At 39.0% G+C, this 21,410-nt stretch overlaps 1 protein-coding gene across 2 annotated transcripts in view; it reads right to left on the reverse strand.

Annotated features, from left to right (window-relative positions):
• LOC125835020 (ATP-citrate synthase alpha chain protein 2) overlaps window positions 1–21,410 on the reverse strand; it is an 877,357-nt gene that overhangs the window by 597,486 nt on the left and 258,461 nt on the right. Inside the window, exon 1 of one of the 2 annotated variants that reach the window (XM_049514161.1) lies at window positions 6,213–6,218. The exons of the other annotated variant lie outside the window; for it this stretch is intronic. The gene's annotated coding sequence lies outside the window, so the exon portion shown is untranslated. Of the gene's footprint in view, window positions 1–6,212; window positions 6,219–21,410 lie in introns of those variants that run through there. 2 annotated transcript variants of the gene reach the window in all.

Below are 21,410 nucleotides of genomic sequence, written 5' to 3' on the forward strand. Positions count from 1 at the left end.
TCGCCAAAAGTTATAGAACCAAACTTCATATTTAGTATAAAGTTAAAGGCAATATGGGGAACTTCGGCGAACCACCGAGTGGTTCGGCGAGCCTGAACCAGCTCGCCAAACGACCCAACGCGCCTACTTTCAACCTAACTCCTCAAATTCAACCCCGCAGCCCCCGAAAACAAAATCAAAACATGCACTTCCACAATTAAACTAGCACCCATTACAACATGCCTCTGGGATAATCAGACCTCTCCCGATTTGGCCAAATTTGGCCATTTGACAACTTTTTCCATTAAGAATGACATCAACCGCTCCATCATTGGGCAAAATATGTCATTTGGCACAACTGCGGGCTACTTAGACTTCACCCGACTAGACCCAACAACATGCAAGCACAACCCCACAATTTTTAACCAATTTTAAAGCACGAAAACCTAGGGAATTCAACAATAAAGGCATTACGCGCACAATATTCTAATTAACAAAGCACACACACATACAATTACGATCAGAGAGGTCCAACACACATCACTAAGATAAAATCATTGCAAAAGAGTACAAATTGCTAAAAATGAATTCGAGGTTCGGAAAACCAACCTTAGATGCCGAATAATGAAGATTTGAAAAGCTAGGCGGAAAATATTCGAACTCTGAGCACACAATCAATGACTCAAATATAGTAAAAATGCAAAAATATAGAATACTAAAGTGCGGGTGTTATTTTGGAAAGTTGAAAAGTGAGGGAAAGTGAAAGAGTTTTAACTTTTGAACCTTTGGCCTTAAAAACCGTCCAGTTCTTGCCCATTCGGCGACATTAGTTTTGTTCACTGACCCACTCGGTGACACTCCGGGTGGGAACTTACCTCGCCGAGTTTTACATAACCTCCAGTTAATGTGGGGGTCCAAACGGCGGACTATGTTGTGATCGCCGACCTGGTCGGCGATTCGCCAAGTGGCTCCTGGGCTACCAAGTTTTACAGAATCTGATTACAAATTGTCTTGAGTCCAACGGTGGTCCAAGTCGGGCTCACTGACCTCTTCACTGATGCATTGACTGGACTTTTAGCTCCACACTTTGACCTACACAATCACACAGCATTATTTCAAACTTAAAAAGAAAGCAAATAAAACCTTGGGTTGCCTCCCAAGCAGCGCCTTAGTTAATGTCGCGGTACGACGCAAGTCCATACTCAAACCTCATTCTTGGGGTTAGCTATAGTATCACTAGGCAAACCCCCTTGATGTCTAGGGTTTGAATGAGACAATATATGACCAATTTGGGTCTCCAACTGCTTGATCGATATTGAATGGGAGGTAATCATCTGGCTAAGGGTCGACACATATTCTTTCATTTTTTTCAAAATCTTGTCAGAGCCCTCAACTTTGTTGAGGATATGAGAAAGCATATCCTCCGACCGACTTCCCTCGAAATCCTTTGGCTTTTGGCTCTCATGGGGAGGAACATATCTGTCTTCTCCCCTTCTCTCTCTTTCCAAGTGGGGTTACGGTCCCTCCACTCTCGATCACGATCGTTCCAACCTTCCTCCCTGTTCCAACCTTGGTTACCACCCTGCCTCGGGTAGTTTGAACGATAACCACCTCCTTAGTTAGATAGGAAGTTCACCTCTTCGTTGTACAAAGCCTCAAACTTGGCTTCATACGGATTAACACACCCGATACCCACGATATTGACACCTCGAGCACCAGCTCCCCATGACATTTTTGGACAAAATGTCAAGTTGTGTCATGATCTTGGCCATGTTCTGGTCCCTCTCTTGGTCTTTCTCCATCTGCTCTTTGGTCAATTTAAACGTGAGAGGGGAGACCTGGTCTTCACGGGTGTACCATGCCCGGTTTATTGTGGTCTGCCATCCAAGAGATGAGCCGCTATCACATAAGGTTGCTGCATCAAACCTTGAGGAGAAAGTTGGTCAGCAACACCCTTGTTTATTGAGTCAAGGCTCCGGTGAAAAATACTGCAGCAACACGTTGTCAGGCAAGCCATGAGTTGGGCATTGGAGCACCAACTTCTTGAATCGTCGCCAAGTTTCATGAATTGGATCGCCCTCCAGATGCTGGAAGCTCTGAATGCTATCTCGAAGAGTTATCATCTTCGAAGGAGGGAGAAATAGCACTTGAAATGCAGTGACCAACTCCTCCCACAAAGTGATTGATTCACGTGGCAATTCAGCCTGCCACTTACATGCTTCTCCCATCAAGGAGAATGGGAACAACCTCAACCAGACCGACTCTTGAGATATGTTTTTGAAGGAGAACGGTCCGCAAACATCCACGAAGTTTCTAATATGCTCATGGGGATCCTCATGAGCCAAGCCACCAAACAACCCTTTCAATTGCAAGAGCTGCAACATAGTACTTATGATATGGAACACCGCGTTCCCTTTTATCAGAGGCAAGCGAATGACACCAATTCCACCCATAGGATGTGGGCCATTAGCATTAGACTCGTTTACATCATTAAGGTTTCTGATGTCATCTTGGTGGCCTACTTGGCTACCATTGTTGTCGATCACACTTATACTTCCTGTTTCAAAATACAAACAAGCAAAACAAAACTAAAATTAAGTAAGTTCACCAATGACTAACAAGAAAAAAAATTCAACATAACTAAAGAATTTTAACCAACACCATTCCCCGGTAGCGGCGCCATTTTGATTTCGCGTATAAGGACACTTCATCCATTTCTAAGTGCCAACGATCTTTAGTCAGTAATATAACCCAACGTTGGGGTCGAATCCCACAAGGAGTGGTATGTGCTTAAGATTCAAGAGCCAAGTACAAATATGTTCAAGTCAATCTTAGGTAAATTCATTTACGAATAAAAAAATACTTCAAATTTAGGGTGACACATGTCTCAAATATGGGGGTTTTGGTTTTAACTATCAGTTACGACAGTAGAAAATAACACTAATTAACAAGTAAAGAGACGGGTTCTTGAGATGTGATTGGATTATAGGCTATGGTAGAAAAATGGGTAACTATAATTGATAGTAAATAACTATAAATCGGTGAATAAGCTAGACTTTAGTGGGGATAAACTTTCTCTCGAACTATCTACCCCGAATCAAATTGGTTTCTCTCGAACACCAACAAGCAACAATTAAGAACAACCTACGCTTTAGTCCATTCACTCTCTCGAGCTGAATGTGTGGAAAAGGGTTTTGGATTCACTCTCTCGAACTGAACCCATGACAACCCAATACCCACAGACCATCAAATTAGTAATCTTGGTTTTAAAACCTCTCTCTCGAGCAAGCCAAAAACGCTAAGGTAGAATTGCATTTGCAACTACAACCCTTTAAATTAACCCACAATTACTGATTGAAATCACCTTTAAACAACATTTAAACTATCAATTAGCAATACCCATAAATCAACCCATAATCACATAATCACACCCAAGAATTGGGGTTTTAGCTAGACATCATAAAAATATAGAAATCATTACCAAATTGTGTTTCCATCAACTGGGTAAGATTAATTTTGTCTTTACAAAGGTCCAAATTGAAGAATCTCAAAGTACCACTTCCAATTTCTCAAAAATGGAAAACTTCAATTCTTCAAAGCTAAGGAAAATATTGTCTCCAAACTCAGAGTTCTGTATTATGAAAACTAATCTATTATGCAAAACTAATGCTAAACTTATAATTCAAAAATGTATTTATAGTCGCCAAATATATGTTGTTAAGGACCATTCGGCGTAGTAAGTCAGGATCGCCGATCCACTCGGCGATCCTCCCTTTGGTCAATTCCATCGCCTTTTTACTTTGGCCTTCAGTATCCTCATGTTCTATAACTTTGGGAGATCCAAAACTGCATCGCAGAACCGTTCAGCGACACGCTGACTGCTCCAATCTATCGCCGACTTGATTTTCTCTTTCAGGGTTTGGCACACTGGAACTTTAGACGAGATCATAGCCTTTCGGCGACTTGCCCAATGGGTTAGGGATCACTAGACCTTCTTTTCTTCGTTCTTTCAGCTGCCTTGTTCCTTTTTGCTCCTTAGTGTCCATGCTTTGTTCCCCAATCCAAATACCTAGAAAACAAGGATTTACATAAGTTATTTGCACAAAATAAGCATTTGAGGACACTAAATCTATCCAAATAAAGCCTCAAATGAGTCCAAATCGTGGACTTATCACCCACCCATTAAACAAAACCCTCCACCCTTCCTTTCCAAGGTCGTCTTATTCCCAAAAAAATTCTTTCAAGGTTTATAATATCAGGATTATAAGAAGACCACAAACAATTTCTTTCTCGATTTAGAGTATGAAGTTTATAAAAAGACCACGAGCAAGCTCCCTGGATAAGAGATTTTGAATTGGATGCAACTGGATTAACCGTTCCCTATTAAAGTTGACTCCATTTTTAGGGCATAAACCTCTTCCATCTCCAACTGAAGCAGAACACTGTTCTTATAAACCTGGGAAGAAGACGACATTGCAAAGGAAAGGTGAAGGGTTTTGTTTAATAGGCGAGCAATTATAATTTGAGGCGGGTTTATTAATTGGGGAATGTTTAATTAGAAATGGGTGGGTTTATAAATTATATTAATAAATTCAATTATAACCAACAGTTCAACTCCACATATTTTTTTTAAGAAACATTTAAATAGTTTAAATTTAAAATTGTTAAATAAGTGGTCAGTTTTGGACCCAAAGATGGATGTCAAGGGTATTTTGGAGTCAATAGGTGGATGGAGGGTAGTTTTGTACCATTTCTAATACTTCAAGGGTATTTTGATCCCTTTTCCCTAAAAGAGCAATACTTAACACTATATAAACCTAGTCATAGTCGCAGTTGTGAAGTATACACTTCGCTTGAACTTGTACTGTTGTCTTTTATTATCTTTCATAAAAGCTTTATATTCTTGTGAGCATATAATTGAAAAAGAAAAGAGAAATAAAAATCTTAGTGTATGTTATACAAGTAGAGGTTGTGTCAAAGTAGAAGTTCTGATCTGTACATCAGACAAGGTTTTATGTCAAAATAATTTATACTACCCAAGTTCTCAACAAGGTCTTAAGGAAACCCCTGAAACTTAAGGGGACTGGAAGTAGGCACCGCACCAGTGTTCTGAAACAATATAAAACTCTATGAGTCTTTTACTTACTACATTTACTATTACTTTAAACTGTGATACTAACTTGCAGGTGAATCGACTGACCCATTTCAGAAGTCGTTTAAAGGTTTTTTAATTCACCTCCCCCTCTTGACATTCAATTGGTATTAGAGTAGGTCTCACATATAGTGTTTAATTGCACATGAGCAATGATCTATGAATAATTATCGAATTCGTGGCGCTCTTCTTCAAGATGGACACTCTTCTATTCGAGCTCCTTACTTAAACGACAAACACTACTCCTATTGGAAAGATATATTCAGAATCTTCGTTATCTCAAACGATCTTCAAGGATGGATTTTTATCAAAAAGGGTCCAAAGCCTATTCCCGGACTCAGAGGAAAAGACGCTACTGATAAACCGTTTGATCCAAAATACTTTGACATTACAAAGGAACAGCAAGAGGTAATTCAAACTAATGCTAGAGCTATAAGCTTGTTATACTGTGCACTTAGCAGAGTAGAGTACAATGATACGCTCAAATTACACCTCCCTAAAGAAGCATAAGTGATCGTTATCAAGTAAAGAACCCAACTTGTAGGTTGGGGTCGATCCCACGAGGAAAATGGTTTAGACTTTACTTTAACCAATAATTATATTCAATTAGTCAAATTACTTCCAGAAACAAGTAATTAAAAGGGGGGGTTTTGTGAAACAAATTGTACGAATTCAATAAATAATCAGTAATCAAAAATTCAGTTTTGGTTGTTATCAAGATGAGAGAAATAACTAGGGTATACGTGTTCCCCACAAGCTCATAACATAGTAATCCTAGTAATAACAATCCTTTCCTAGTGTACTACATGCAAAGTGATAAGTTAGGTATCTCTAAATCCTTGGTCTGACATCTAGAGAATTTCACCCCGCACCTTGGTCCGGCTACGTGTGTATAATTTACTAACCCTTACCTTTACCTCATATTAGACATCATAATCGATCTTTGGCTTAGTTATTACTTCCCACCAATAGATACTAGCCTATTAGATAGTATCACACTAAATCTATGTTGATAATTCTTTTCTTGTTGATTATCTCCTTGGTCCGGCAAGTAGCAACAAGGCGAGTTCTAACGCATGCACTCGTTAAAAAGATTTCTAAACGAAAGAATTATCAATGCATGCAAAACACTATTCAAGAATTGCTTATTTACTATTCATACTTTGTTAATCGCTTATGGTTCCCACAACCCTAGTTGTGGAGTTTAGTTACCCATAATCATATAAACACAATTCATTGTTTTAGATGAAAGAATTATGAGCTTACGTAAGAAGAATAATAAACCCAGAAATTCAACTTGAATTGCAACATAAAATCTTCAAAACGAACTTAGGAAATTAAGAATTGCTAAAGTTGCAAGTTAATCTCCCTAAGTCAAGAACTAGTATAAAATACTAATGTCTAACCCCCAAAAATGAGGTTTACATGCCCTATTTATAGAAAAACAAGTCCTAAATAAAAAGGGAAACAAAACAAAGAAAGTTTGTTCAGGCACGCGTCTTCATTCCACGAGACTGACTCACGGACCGTCAATGGATCTACGGTCCGTGAGTCCCTTCCGTCAGCCAGGACTTAGAAAATATTTCATCTTCCAAAAATTAGCTTCTCTAAAGCAAACAACGAAGTTGCAGTACAGACCGTAGATCGATCTAAGATCTATCAATCCCTCTCCGTAGCTCTATACTTGGAATTTTTCAAACATCAGGTACTGGAACCCTCGCATTATCAATCTATGGATCAATAGTACGGTTCATAGATCCATCTACAGACCGTCAATGGCCACCGTGGTTACACACTTGGTCAAATTTCCCTGATTTGTCTTCCATGCCTTGCCTACTGATCTACGAACACCATCTACGAAGCGTCAATGGACCTACGGTTCGTAGATCACCTCTGTAGATGCCCTTTTCTGCATTTCTTTCGGCTGTCTCTTTACCTCCGCGCCTGAACATCTTTCCTGCAAAATATGATAAAAACACATAAAAACCAATACAAAAAGTCCCTAGACACACACAACTTGTAAGTGAAATGTATTAGAAATACCGTAAAATCACGGTATATCATACAACAAGATCTCAACATTCTAGACTGCAAAAGAAATATGGGACAAACTCGAGGTAACATATGAAGGAACTAGCAAAGTAACCGAATCTCAGATCAGTTCACTAGTAAATGAATATGAATTATTCAAAATAGTGGAAAACAAAAAAACTTAGAGGACATGTTCTCAAGATTTAGCTAAATTCTTTGCGAGCTCAAATCTCTGGGGATGGTGTACTCTAATGGTTTACAAGGTAGAAAACTCTTCATAAGTCTTCACAAGGCTTGAGAAACTAAAAGCTACTATTCTTGAAGATGGAGATCTGCAAAAAATGACCTATTAGGAACCTAAAAGCAATTAATCTAATTGTATTCCAGGAGAAAATCAATAAAACCTACAAAAAAGAATGTGGGTAATAGACACTGACTCAAAAAAAATTGATGGAGGATATGTACAGTTTGGAGACAATGCAAAACGAGAAGTAGTAGGAGGCAGTTCAATCTCTCTCAGCTCATCCTGTGATCTATCAGAAGTATATCTTGTAGAAGGACATAAACACAACTTGCTTAGCCTCAGTCAACTATGTAATGTTGGATTCAAATTCTCTTTCAACACTACGAATTGCACCATCATACATGCGAATAAGGACATCACAATTGTTGGAGATCGTGCTGTTAATATTTGCGTCCTAGACAACATTGACTTACCTACTCGCACATGTCTCACTATAGTGTCAAATGAATGAATCCTGGCTATGGCACAGAAAACTTGGTCACACAAGCATGCATGCTCTTGAAAAACTATCCACACTTAAACTAGTCATTGGACTTCCAAAAATAAAATTTGAGAAGGATAATTTATGTGACGCTTGTCAACATGGTAAGAAAACTCTCTCTTCCTTCAAGGTCAAGGTTAGTGTAAGTACCACTAATCCTCTTCAATTACTTCATATGGATCTTTTCGGTCCAACTCAGATCGCAAGTATTTGTGGTAAGTTTCATGACCTGAGCCTACACCCTGGACGTGGCCGACACTCGAGAACAATTGATGGTCCCCAAGTGAATCCACATCCTGATTGACTATAAGCAGAAGACTAACTTGAGCATACATAAGCATCATATTGAAAGAAATGCCTAAAAACAACTTACTAAATCTCAAAACTTTGCTTAATATACTGAGTATGAATCATAAGTTAAAGCTTAAATACATCATTTAAAAACTGAAAGACTCTTAAAAGCTTTTTATCGATGAAGCCTCTACTGTATAAAGATGAGTGTCTGGACAAGACCCATGACTCCTCAAAAAATCTACTACTAACAACTCATAAAACTGGAGTACTCTGAAAGTAAGGAGGTCTCACTCATAATTAGACAAGCGGATGAAGTTATATCAACATACTCTTGTTGAGGATCCTAAGAACCTATATGGACATCATTAAAAGATGCAGGTCGAATGAAATTAGTACATTGAATGTACGAGTATGTAATATAGTGGAATAACAAATAACTGAAAGAAAGGACTGCAATAGATAACAATGTACTCAAGCTCAATGTAAATAAATAAAGGAGTTAAATCATTTAAAGATTTACAATATACTTTCTCATCTCTAAACTGAACATAATAAATGATATATAAAATACACTTTAACTATATTGGGAGATTCTCTAACCGACAACTATCACTATGAGCTACATGAAGATACAACGTCTCGCCAACGCTGCCAGAACTGTCCTATACCTTTCTGGGATATAGGACACCTCAACTAAGTGGATCTACTAAGCAATAAGGAGTAATCTAAAAGGTATGATCCTTTACCCATGTTGGCAGACATGGTTTTGGGGGCTTTGAGTTTTCTGAACTCTTCCCCAAATCAGTGCTCAAAACTAATCCCATATATATATATATATATATATATATATACTTATGCTTATATGTTTAAAAACATAACTCTTCCTCTAATTTGAGATAGTTGCTCAAACTACCCTCTTAAAATAGTTAACTGCTTTTGAAATATCTTTTGAACTTATAACTCATTTAGAAATCTGAGTTTCTCTTTTATCAAAGTAAAAATTGATACCTCTGGGAATACATAGTCCCCTTATACTATTACTCAATTCATACTTGAAAAATCTTTCTCAAAAAAAACATATCAAAATTATATTTTAATATTATCATTGATGACTCGGGAAGTCATACCACATAAACATTGATGGTATAACTAGATACCATACTGCTCATACATTGATGGAATACTCGATTGTCATACTAATCATGTTTTAGAAACTCTTTTCTCAAAACTCATCTTTACTTTCTCAAAACTCAGTTTAAGAACTCAAGTGTTGGCTTTTTGAAAAAGCTTTTCAAAATTTATAACTCAAAATAGGGTTCATGCTGAAATATATACATGAACAAATCAACTCAAGGATCTCAATAACAATATAGAAACTCAATAATTTGGAATGTAATTTTAAAGAGAAACATGAACTCAAGAACTCAAAATCAACTTATCTCTAGAATACTCAAATCTAGGGAAAGAATCCTAGATTACGCTTTTACTGATCTAAAAGTAGATGTAGGGCGTGAGGAAAAACTAGTCCAACAATATGATAGCCCTACATACCTGAAAGAACAAGGTTCATGAAGAATCTTAAAGAAGTAGTTGATTAGAAGCCTTGAAACCCTAGCTTGAAGGTAAACAATAAAGAAAATCTTTCTTGAGATTTTTGAAATAGTTTCTTGAAATCTCTATGGTCAAGATTTATGATTTTCATTAGTGATTCATAATTGTATGGAGGAATTTGAGTTGGAAAGAATGCAATTCTTGGAGAAAAAATTACCTTGAAGAAGAATCTTGAAAAAGATGGAAAAAATCTTGAATAGAGTCTTCTACTTCAATTTTTCCTTAGGGTTTTGCCTTAGGGATTGAGAGAGAAGAGAATGATGGATCAAAAGAGGAAAATAGGATTGTTTAGGGCTTTATAGGAGTTAAGAAATCCATTTTTAAGGTTTTACTAGTGGTATAAGGAGAAGAAAATTACCTTATTTAGAATTTTCCCACGGCTAAAACGGAACTGCACTACACCAGTTGCTAAAATGGTCATAACTTTTTACTCAAAATTGGATTGACATGAAATTGGTGGCATTGGAAAGTAGACTCAAATACCTTTAATTTAATAGGTTGTGGGCCACGTAACTCTTTATATTCTAAGAAATATGGTTGTTTGAAATTGACCCAAGGAGAATCTTAAATCAAAACTTAATCGGTAAGAAAACTTTCAACTCAACTTTGTGGTAGGAGTTTTTAGTGACATTAATTGATATACAAAATCATTCCAACATAAATAATTTACTTTTATACATATGGACAATTTATGAATCACCCTATATGACCCTACAAGTAAATGAAGAATGGTTCGAGTCTTAACTTCAAAAATTTTGGGGTGTTACAATATCTCCCCCTTGGAATTATTCATCCTCGAATGACAAGTGGTCTGAGAATGCAAATGGGTTACTCTTATTATATTCAAGTCTAACTTAGAATCACAAAGTATTTAACATAGGGTGATTATTCTGATCTAAATCACAAGATTGAGGTTCTATACCTTTGTAGGAAATTTTCATCCCAAGAACACTATTCCTTACCACTACATTCAGCTAACCTTGAGCTCATATCACGAAATACCTAATGTATTACGCATTGTCCACATTATAACAACACCACATTCAAGTTTATAACTTTAACCACTCCATAGACTCCTACTAACCCACTTTTTAACAACTTCCCATCCTCTCATCATCTCTACCAACTGAACTTTCATGCATTACCACTAGAAAGCTGACTTAGTACTCACTGTAAAACTTTATCTCCTTCTTTCTCCACATTCATAACCTTAGATGGAATAATCACACCATCACTATCACAATATAAAATAACAATCCCCTCCTCCATCATAACACAACTACTATCAACAACACCAGTCTCCAAAACTAAAAAGGATTACTGAAAGGACTATAGGGGGAAAGATCATAAGCACGATTCATTTGAGAATTCTGATATAAGAATATGCACGACATAACATTATGTTGGTAGCCATAGAGTAAATCATGAACTTGTGAGACTGAACATACTATGAGAAATGAATAGTCATATGAATATGGTCATATTTTGAGGCTGATATCCATAACTTTATGGATTAAGATCGAGGTTAATGGGATAAAGGCTTTGCCCCTCATTCTGGAAACTAGCATAGATGTAAATCTCTCTGAAGTGTATGAGCATAGGTAATAGACACAATTATGATATTAGAAATGTCAACAAGTTGTTGTAATAACTGGACTTGAGGAATACACAAGATTATGGATGGATTGATATACCTCTAAAACTCTTTCAGAAGACATCACTATCTCATCCTCAATACTTAATTTGGTTTCTGATCTTATCATCTCCCCCTTAGGTTTGGAGTTGACACTCTAAAGCCGTGGATCTATATCATCATCTCTGTAATACCCCACTATTTGAAAGAACTAGGATTAGAAAGAAAACCATATTTGGAAAGATTAGATTTGCAAAGTTTGGCAAGTTTTGCTAAGTATATGTTTTAGGTCAACTTCAAATGACCATAACTTTCAGTACATGATGAGTTAGGTGGCAAATAAGATATCAAATGAAAGTTCTTGGAATTATCTTTCCAACTCCACCGAGTTTCCTAATTTTTGAGCTTGTACGAGGGAGATATGCCCGTTCGAAGTTGGACTATCTAGATAAATAAAGTTAATCGGATTTTATAGGGGTATTTTAGACTTCTCCATACCCAATTAATTTATTTCATTTTTAGTAACTAAGTAGGTGTCTAAAATGAATCGGTTCAGTTTACGCACTCAAAGATTTCACGCTAGGGTTTTTGGAAAAAGAACTTAAGAGGAGAAATGGCAAAGTTCATCAGCGTTCTTGAGATTTCTCTTGCGGATTTCGCCAAGGGTTAATCCCTACAAGGTATGTGAGATCACATTACGTTGGGTTGGTTCACCCATGCACCAATCATGATTTATTTCATCGTATTTACATTCATGAGGGTAGAGAAATTGAGTTCTTGATGGATTTTGTTGAAGTTTATATTGGGATCTTGATTGTAAAGTTCTTCAGAAGTTCTTGAGTAATGGTAAAAAAATGAATAAGAAAATTCTTCAAACTTCTAGGGAAAAGGGGTGGGTGATGAGTCCACGATTTGGACTCATTTAGGGCTTTATTTGGATAGATTTAGTGTCCTTAAATACTTATTTTGTGCAAATAACTGATGTAAATCCTTGATTTCCAGGTATTTGGGTTGAGGAACAAAGCATGGACACTAATGAGCAAAAAATGAACAAGGCAGCTGAAAGAACGAAGGAAAAAAGTCCTGGTGATCACGTAACCCATTGGGCGAGTTGCCGAATGGCTATGATGTCGCCTAAAGTTCCAGTGTGCCAAGCCGTGAAGGAGAAAATCAAGTCGGCGATGGAATGGAGCAGTCGGCTTGTTGCTGAACGGTTCCGTGATGTAGTTTTAGATCACCCAAAGTTACAGAACTTGAGGATGCTATAGACCAAGGCAAAAAGGCGATGGAACTGACCAAAGGGCGGATCGCCGAGTGGATCGGCGATCTCGACTTACTGCACTGGTTGGTCCTTCGCAACAATTTTTCGGTGACTATAAATACATTTTTGAATTCTTAGTTTAGTATCAGTTTTCAGAATATAGAATTAGTTTTCATAATATAGAATTTATGAGATAGAACTTGGAGTATTGAGACAATATTTTCCCTTAGCTTTGAAGAATTGAAGTTTTCCCTTTTTGAGAAATTTGAAGTGGGTCTTTGAGATTCTTCAATTTGGACCTTTGTAAAGACGAAATTAATCTTACCCAGTTGATGGAAACACAATTTGGTAACGATTTCTATCTTTTTATGATGTCTATCTAAAACCCCAATTTTTGTGGTGTGACGATGTGATTATGGGTTGATTTAGCTTATCAGTATTGTTAATTGATAGTTTAAATGCTGTTTAGAAGTGATTTCATTCAATAATTGTGGTTTAATTTAAAGGGTTCTAGTTGCAAATACAATTCTACCTTCGTGTTTTTGGCTTGCTCGAGAGAGAGGTTTTAAAACCAAGATTACTGATTTGATAGTCTGTGAGTATTGGTTGTCATGGGTTCAACTCGAGAGAGTGAATCCTAAACCCTTTTCCACACATTCAGCTCGAGAGAGTGAATGGACTAAAGCGTAGGTTGTTCTTAATTGCTGCTTGTTGGTGTTAGAGAGAAACCAATTTGATTCAGGGTAAATTGTTTGAGAGAAAGTTTATCCCCACTAATGTCTAGCTTATTCACTGATTCACAACTATTTACTATCAGTTCCAATTACCCATTAGTCTACCTTAGCCTATAATCCAATCACATCCCAAGAGCCCGTCTCTTTACTTGTTCATTAGTGTTATATGTTGCTGTTGTAGTTGATAAATACAATCAAAACCCCCATATTTGACACTTGTGTCACCCTAAATTTGAACTATGTTTTTATTCGTAAATGTCTTTACCTATGATTGACTTGAACATATTTGTACTTGGCACTTGAATATTAAGCACGTACCACTCCCTGTGGGATTTGACCCCAACTCACTTAGTTGGGTTATATTACTTACTAATTATCGTTGGCACTTAGATGTGGAAGAAATGTCCTGATACGTGAAATCAAAATGGCGCCATTGCCGGGGAGTGGTGTTGGTTAAGATTCTTTAATTTAGTTGAATTTTGTTCTTGTTAGTCATAGTTGAACTTACTTAATTTTAGTTTTGTTTCGCTTGTTTGTGTTTTGAAAAGGAAGTATGAGTGTGAACGGCAGCAATGGTTGCCAAGTATGACACAAAGATGACATCAGAATCCTCAATGTTGTCAACGAGCTTAATGCTAATGACCCCCCATCTTATAGGTGGTATTGGTGCCATTCACTTGCATCCGGCCGAAGGGAATACGGTGTTCCATATCATAAGTACTATGTTGTAGGTCTTGCAATTGAAGGGGCTATTCGGTGGTTTGGCTCATGAGGATCCCCATGAGCATATTACAAACTTCGTGGATTTTTGCGGACCTTTCTCCTTCAAGAACATATCCCAAGAGTTGGTCCTGTTGAGGTTGTTCCCGTTCTCTTTGATGGGAGAAGAATGTAAGTGGCTGGCTGAATTGACACGTGAATCAATCACTTTATGGGAGGAGTTGGTTACCGTATTTCAAGTGCAATTTTTCCCTCCTTCGAAGATGATGGCTCTTTGGAATAACATTCATAGCTTCAAGTGTCTGGAGGGAGAGTCAATTCATGAAACTTGGCTACGATTCAAGAAGTTGGTGCTCCAATGCCCAACTCATGGTTTGCCTAATAACGTGTTGCTGCTGTATTTTTACCGAAGCCTTGACTCGATAAACAAGGGTGTTGTTGACCAACTTTCTCCTAGAAGTTTGATGCAACAACCTTATGTTATAGCAACTCAGCTTTTGGATGGCATGACCACAATCAACAGGGGTGGTACACCGTGAAGACCAGGTCTCCCCTCTCACGTTTAAATTGACCAAGGAGTAGATGGAGAAAAACCAAGAGAGGGACCAGAACATGGCCAAGATCATGACACAACTTGACATTTTTTCCAAAAATGTCATGGGAGTTGGTGCTTGAGGTGTCAATGCCATGGGTGTCGGGTCTGTTTATCCGAATGAGGCCAAGTTTGAGGCTTTATATAATGAAGAGGTGAATTTCTTAGCCAACCAAGGTGGTGGTTATCGTTCAAACTACTCGAGGCAGGGTGCTAACCAAGGTTGGAACAAGGATGAAGGTTGGAAGGATCGTGATCGAGAATGGAGGGATCGAAATCCCAATTGGAAGGATGGGGTGAAAGATAGGTATGTGCCTCCCCACAAGCGTCAAATGCCAAAGGATTCGGAAGGTGGCCAATCTGAGGATATGCTTTCTCGTATCCTTAACAAAGTTGAGGGGTCAGATAAGATTTTGAAAGAAATGAAAGAATATGTGTCGACCCTTAGCCAGACTGTTACCTCCCATTCAATATCGATCAAGCAGTTGGAGACCCAAATGGGTCATATCTTGTCTTATTTAAACTCGAGATAGCAAGGGGGTTTGCCTAGTGATACTATGGCTAATCCAAAGAATGAGGTTTGAGTGTGGACTTACGTCGTTCTGCGACGTTAACTAAGACGCTGTTTGGGAGGCAACCCAAGTTTTTATTTGCTTTCTTTTTCAGTTGAAATAATGGTGTATTGATTGTGTAGGTCAAAGTGTGGAAGGTATTGAAAAGTGCAGGTTGGCGAGCTAAAAGTCTAGTCGGCGAGTCGCCGAAGAGGTCGGCGAGCCCGACTTGGACAACAGTTGGACTCAAGAAAATTTGAAATTGAAGTCTGTAAAACTCGGCGAGACAAGAAGCAACTTGGCTAATTGCCGACCAAGTTGGCGATCACGACCTAGTCCGCCGCTTGGACTTCCACATTAACTGGAGGTTCTGTAAAGCTCGGCGAGGTAAGTGCCCACTCGGCGTGTCGCCGAGAGGGTCGGTGAGCAAAACTAATGTCGCCAAATGTGTGAGAACTGGACCCTTTTTAAAGGCCAAAGGTTTAAACTTTCAAACTCTTTCATTTTCCCTCACTTTTGAAATTCCCAAACTCATACCCACACTTTAGTTTTCTATATTTTTGCATTTTTACTGTATTTGAGTCATTGATTGTGTGCTCGGAGTTGGAATCTTCGCCGCCTAGCTTTTCAAATCTTAATTATTCGACATCTAAGGTTGGTTTTCTGAACCCCGAAATCATTTTTAGCAATTTGTACTCTTATGCAACTGATTTTGTCTTAGTGATGTGTTCTGGGCCTCTTTGATCATAATTGTATATGTGTGTGCCTAGTTTAACTTGAATATCATGCCTTAAATGCCTATAATGTTGAATTCTTGAGATTGTGTGCCTTAAAATTGATTAAAAATTGTGGGGTTGTGCTTTCATGTTGTTGGGTTTAGTCGGGTGAAGTCTAAGTAGTCCGTATTTGTACCAAATGACATATTTTGCCTAATGATGGAGCGATTGACGTCATTCTTAAGGGCAAAAGTCATCAAATGGCCAAATTTTGTCAAATCGGGAGAAGTCTGAGTATCCCGGAGGCATGGGTGTAATGAGTCTTAGTTTAATTGTGGAAGTGCAAGTTTTGATTTTGTTTTTGGGGGATGGGGGGTTGAGTTTGAGAAGTTGAATTAAAAGTAGGCACGTTGGGTCGTTTGGTGAGCTGGGTCGAGCTCGCCGAACCACTCGACGATTCACTGAAGTTCCCCATATCACCTTTAATTTCGTGCTAAATGTGAAGTTTGGTTCTGTAACTTTTGGCAAGAAGCCTGATGTCGCCGAATGCACTCAGCGACTCACCGAAAGTCCTTCTTGATAGCCCTTTGTCTGTGCCCCTGACCCTTAATTGCACTGTAACTTTTGGCGGGCTAGTTCTTGCTCACTTAATGCTCTAGGCGATTCGCCAAAAGGTCTTACCATGGCCGACATACCATAATATTCTGAGATTTTTAAGCCAATCCTTTCGGCGAGCCCGATCGAGCTCGCCAAAGAGATTCGGCGAGTCTGTCTGCAGCTACTTTTCTGTGCTTTTGCTTGAATTGTTTCTAACTCTTTTCCATTATTTTGTAGATATGGAAAGGACAAACATAGTCACCCCACAAAAGAGCACGTGGTATTGTGATAAATGAAGGGGGAGCAAATCCTCCCAAAAAGGGAAGGCGAGAGCCTCCAAAGGGAGGCAAGGGCAAATGAATGAGGGCCATATCTGAGGCTCCGGAGCACAACTCCGATAGTGAGGGTCCCCATACAACATTCTATGAGACGGAGGATGACCAGCCCTTACAGTCCCGACGGGCTGAGATCCGTGCTAGATCGCACCTTGACTCACCTAGAATCCCTTTAGCTTTCACCCCAACAGATTCAATTCTAGCTCTGACACCTTCTATTGCTCCAGTGCCACCAGTAGTCCCTCTTCCCAGGCTTCTCAACAGGTTAAAAGCTGATGGATTGTGAAATATCCTATAGGAGAATTTGTTATCTACAGAGGGCCTTGAGGGCAAATACTCCGGGTTGAGAGACACCCTCCACTTCCACCGGTTTGAGCAGTTCACCAGGCCCTGAGACCCCTATATTCCTTCATGGGTCCAGGAGTTCTATACAACGTTTAGTGACTTAGTTTCGAAGAACAAGAAAAAGGCCAGAGAGTTCAGACCAGTTAAGTCGGTCATGGTCCGGGGTAGGGATGTTGGATGCAATAGCGAGTACATTAATATTGTACTTGGCAGGGGTCTCGGAGCTACAATGGCATACGAGGGTTTGCCGGCTACTCAGTCCTTTGATAACTTGAAAGGCTGGTTGGCCCCATTGATTTTCGATACCACCCCGAGGTTGATCGAGGCAGGGGTCCCCATAGAGAAGAGGGATCTAAGTATTGCTGCTCGGTTCTAGTTTGGCTTTATAAGCAACACCATCATGCCATCCCAGAACGAGTCCATCCTTCGCCAACCCAAGGCAGCCTGGCTTGGGGCGATCATATCCCGGAGGAACATCAACATGGGACTCCTTATTAAGTAGGAGATGGCCACGAGGGCCAAGTAGTGGCAGACTTTCCTACCATTTTCGGTCTTGATCACAGAGTTATACCGATGTGCTGGAGTGCCCCGGGATGATACGAGAGATATTGAGGTTACCTTGTCTTCCTCCACTGACATCTGGTGCATTGAGGTTGAGTACACACGAGAGGAGGCTGACAGGAGGAGAGCAGCTCCGACAGATGCTTCTCCGGAGGTTGATGTCGATTCTATACTTACAAAGGCATCTTTGCCTACTTCAGCCTTCGGGCCTTCAGGTACATCTGCTCTAACTCCTTCTTCTTTGTCACAGTCCCCGGGTGCTTCTACCTCCTCCCATCCAACCAAGATTACCCAGGCGATGATCTTGAAGATGGGGCACCTGGTCTATTCATCTAAAGTGAGAGCTACCCGTCTGGAGGCTGCAGTCCCATGGATGATTGAGAGCGCCTTTCTTACTGTACTGACCCCCATCCGAACTTCCATTGACACTCTCACTGTGAGAGTTGATGCTTGTGAGAGTAGACAGGAGGAGACCTCCTAGGTTATGGCTTTGAAAGCCGAATTTGCAGATCTGAAGAATGACGTGGACTACCTCAAGTCTACTAACTTCACTTCATTACTGGAGGCTGCGGAAGATGTGGACGCCCCTGAGACTTCAGAGATTCCTTCAAAAACCACTAGAGATGTACATAGGGATGGCACAATAGTTGATGAGTCAGAGATAGAGACCAACGAGGAGTAGATAGAGATGATGGAGAAGAACATATATGGAGATTTGCCAGATCTTGAGGAGATGATTGTGCAGTCGGTGATCCAGACATTGCTGACAGAGACGTCCATGGCAACTCCTAGTGGACCCACTACTTCTGGGGTGACTTTGGGTACTAATGCCCAGGTTCAAAGCACTACACCGGGCACTGATGCCTCGACAGATGGAGCGACTATTTAGACAAGATCCTTTTTACCTCCCTCTCTGTCTTATCTTTATTGATTGTTGGATATTTTATTGCTTGCATTTGAGGACAAATAGCTTTTGTTTGTGGTGGGGTGAGGCCCACCTTTTGTGATGATTGTTCTAGGTATATATATATATATGAGTTTTTGAGCTATAAATTATGTTTAGCACTGTTTTTGTGGATGTTTGAGCTTGTGGCTTTTTGTTTTAATTGCAAATGATTTTTGGACCCTTCTGAAAAATTTTGTGCCACGTCTTGTTTGTGTTTGAATGTGGCCTGTTCTCTTGCAAATTTAAGTATCGGTCTTGATCAATACCGATGACTTAAATAGTGCTCATAATTGAACAGAAATGAATGTGCGACGACGATGAGGCCAAATAAAGGTGCCTGGACAATATGTGAACTTTTTGCATGTCGTTGTGACTAGCCAATTATCAAATTGAGTCTCTTGTGATGATCATTGCACACTAGCGAAAGTGTGGAGCTGGTTTGACATTGGTGTCAATGTCTTGTGTGATGAGCTTATCGTGAACCATGTGTGATAACACCTAGAATTTGTCCCGTTGGTCCAGTTGACTAATGATGCAATCTCTTAAAATGATCTTAGGCAACTTTGAAGAGTGTGAAACAATTTGACATTATACCTCTTTTTGTGGCCTACCTTGTGAGTGTGTGAACTTCACTTAAACACCTTTTGAGCCTTAACATTTTCTTGGTAGAAACTTGATTAAATTATGACCTTTCTTTATCCCTTCACCCTTAATCCTCATGAGATGTGGTTTGTTTGAATAGCCAACTTAGGCCAAAAGCCTAAGTTGGGGGTGTGGTGAAATGAGAAGGTAAATCAAGAAGTGCAAAGAAGTCCCCTTTGACCCATGGTTTTGAGAAAGATGGAACCCCTCCATCCAAAAAAACAAGAGAGAGAAAAAGAGGAAAAAAATGAAAAAGTTGTGGAATAAAGTTGTGAAAATGCAAACAGAAATGGGGTGTCCAACAGTCCATGGAAGATGAATAATGGAGTGACTTGTGAGCATGAATGAGAATGATGAAGAAATGGATAGAAAGTGTTGGTCACACCACATTTCATGAGGATAGAAGTCACTGAGCCTAAATGACCATAGCTTTACACTTAACCCCGTTACAAACCTTAAAAAGACCTTTTTGATATCGAGTGAGCTAAAACAAGTGTTGATTGGAAAATACGGGGATACCTATGCGTGAAGTCATGCATTGTGTTTACCTTTTTGAGTGTGAGTGTTGATTGTGATTTCGGAGCTCTAAATTGTTGAACCATTGTGTGCGAATATGGAATCATTCTTTGTGTGAGGGCATTTTATTAGCTTTGTTGAGCTTGAACTTGCATTTGAAGCAAGTATTGTGAACTAGAGAGTCTTTGATAATGGTGAGTCACAACTTGAATCTTTGAGTGCACAATTGATCCTTGCATGAGTAAGTTGAGTCTTTTTGTGTGCATTCATGATTGAATCTTCTGTAGAACTGTTTGAGACATCCTTTTTGAACTGCTGAACTTGAGTTTTACTTGAGGACAAGCAAAAGTTTAAGTTGAGGGTGTTGATGAGTCCACAATTTGGACTCATTTAGGGATTTATTTTGAAAGATTTAGTGTCCTCAAATGCTTATTTTGTGCAAATAACTGATGTAAATCCTTGATTTCTAGGTATTTGGATTGAGGAATAAAGCATGTACACTAATGAGAAAAAAAGAACAAGGCAGCTGAAAGAACGAAGAAAAAAAGGCTTCGTGATCGCCTAACACCTTGGGCGAGTCGTCGAATGGCTATGATCTCGCCTAAAGTTCCAGTGTACCAAGTCATGAAGTAGAAAATCAAGTCAGCAATGGAATAGAGCAGTCGGCGTGTCACCGAACGTTTCCGCGATGCAATGTTAGATCGCCCAAAGGTACAGAACTTAAGGATGCTGAAGACCAAGGCAAATAGGCTATGGAACTGACCAAAGGGCAGATCGCCGATTGGTCCTTCGTAGTATATTTTTGGCGACTATAAATGCATTTTTGAATTCTTAGTTTAGTATCAGTTTTCAGAATATAGAATTAGTTTTCATAATATAGAATTTTTGAGATAGAACTTGGAGTATTGAGACAATATTTTCCCTTAGCTTTAAAGAATTGAAGTTTTCCATTTTTGAGAAATTGGAAGTGGGTCTTTGAGATTCTTCAATTTGGACCTTTGTAAAGATGAAATTAATCTTACCCAGTTGATATAAACACAATCTGGTAATGATTTCTATCATTTTATGATGTCTAGCTAAAACCCCAATTCTTGCGGTGTGATTATTTGATTATAGGTTGGTTTAGCTTATTGGTATTGTTAATTAGTAGTTTAAATGCTGTTTAGAAGTGATTTCATTAAGTAATTGTTGTTTAATTTAGAGGGCTGTAGTTGCAAATGTAATTCTACCTTCGTTTTTATGGCTTGCTCGAGAGAGAGGTTTTTAAATCAAGATTACTGATTGGATGGTCAGTGGGTGTTGGGTTGTCATGGGTTCAGCTCGAGAGACTGAATCCTAAAACCTTTTTGACACTTATAGCTCGAGAGAGTGAATGTACTAAAGCGTAGGCTGTTCTTAATTGCTGCTTG

This window comes from Solanum verrucosum, unplaced genomic scaffold (genome assembly GCF_900185275.1).
Source record: "Solanum verrucosum unplaced genomic scaffold, falcon-dt-bn FXZP01000058.1, whole genome shotgun sequence".
NCBI classification, from domain to species: Eukaryota; Viridiplantae; Streptophyta; class Magnoliopsida; order Solanales; family Solanaceae; genus Solanum; species Solanum verrucosum.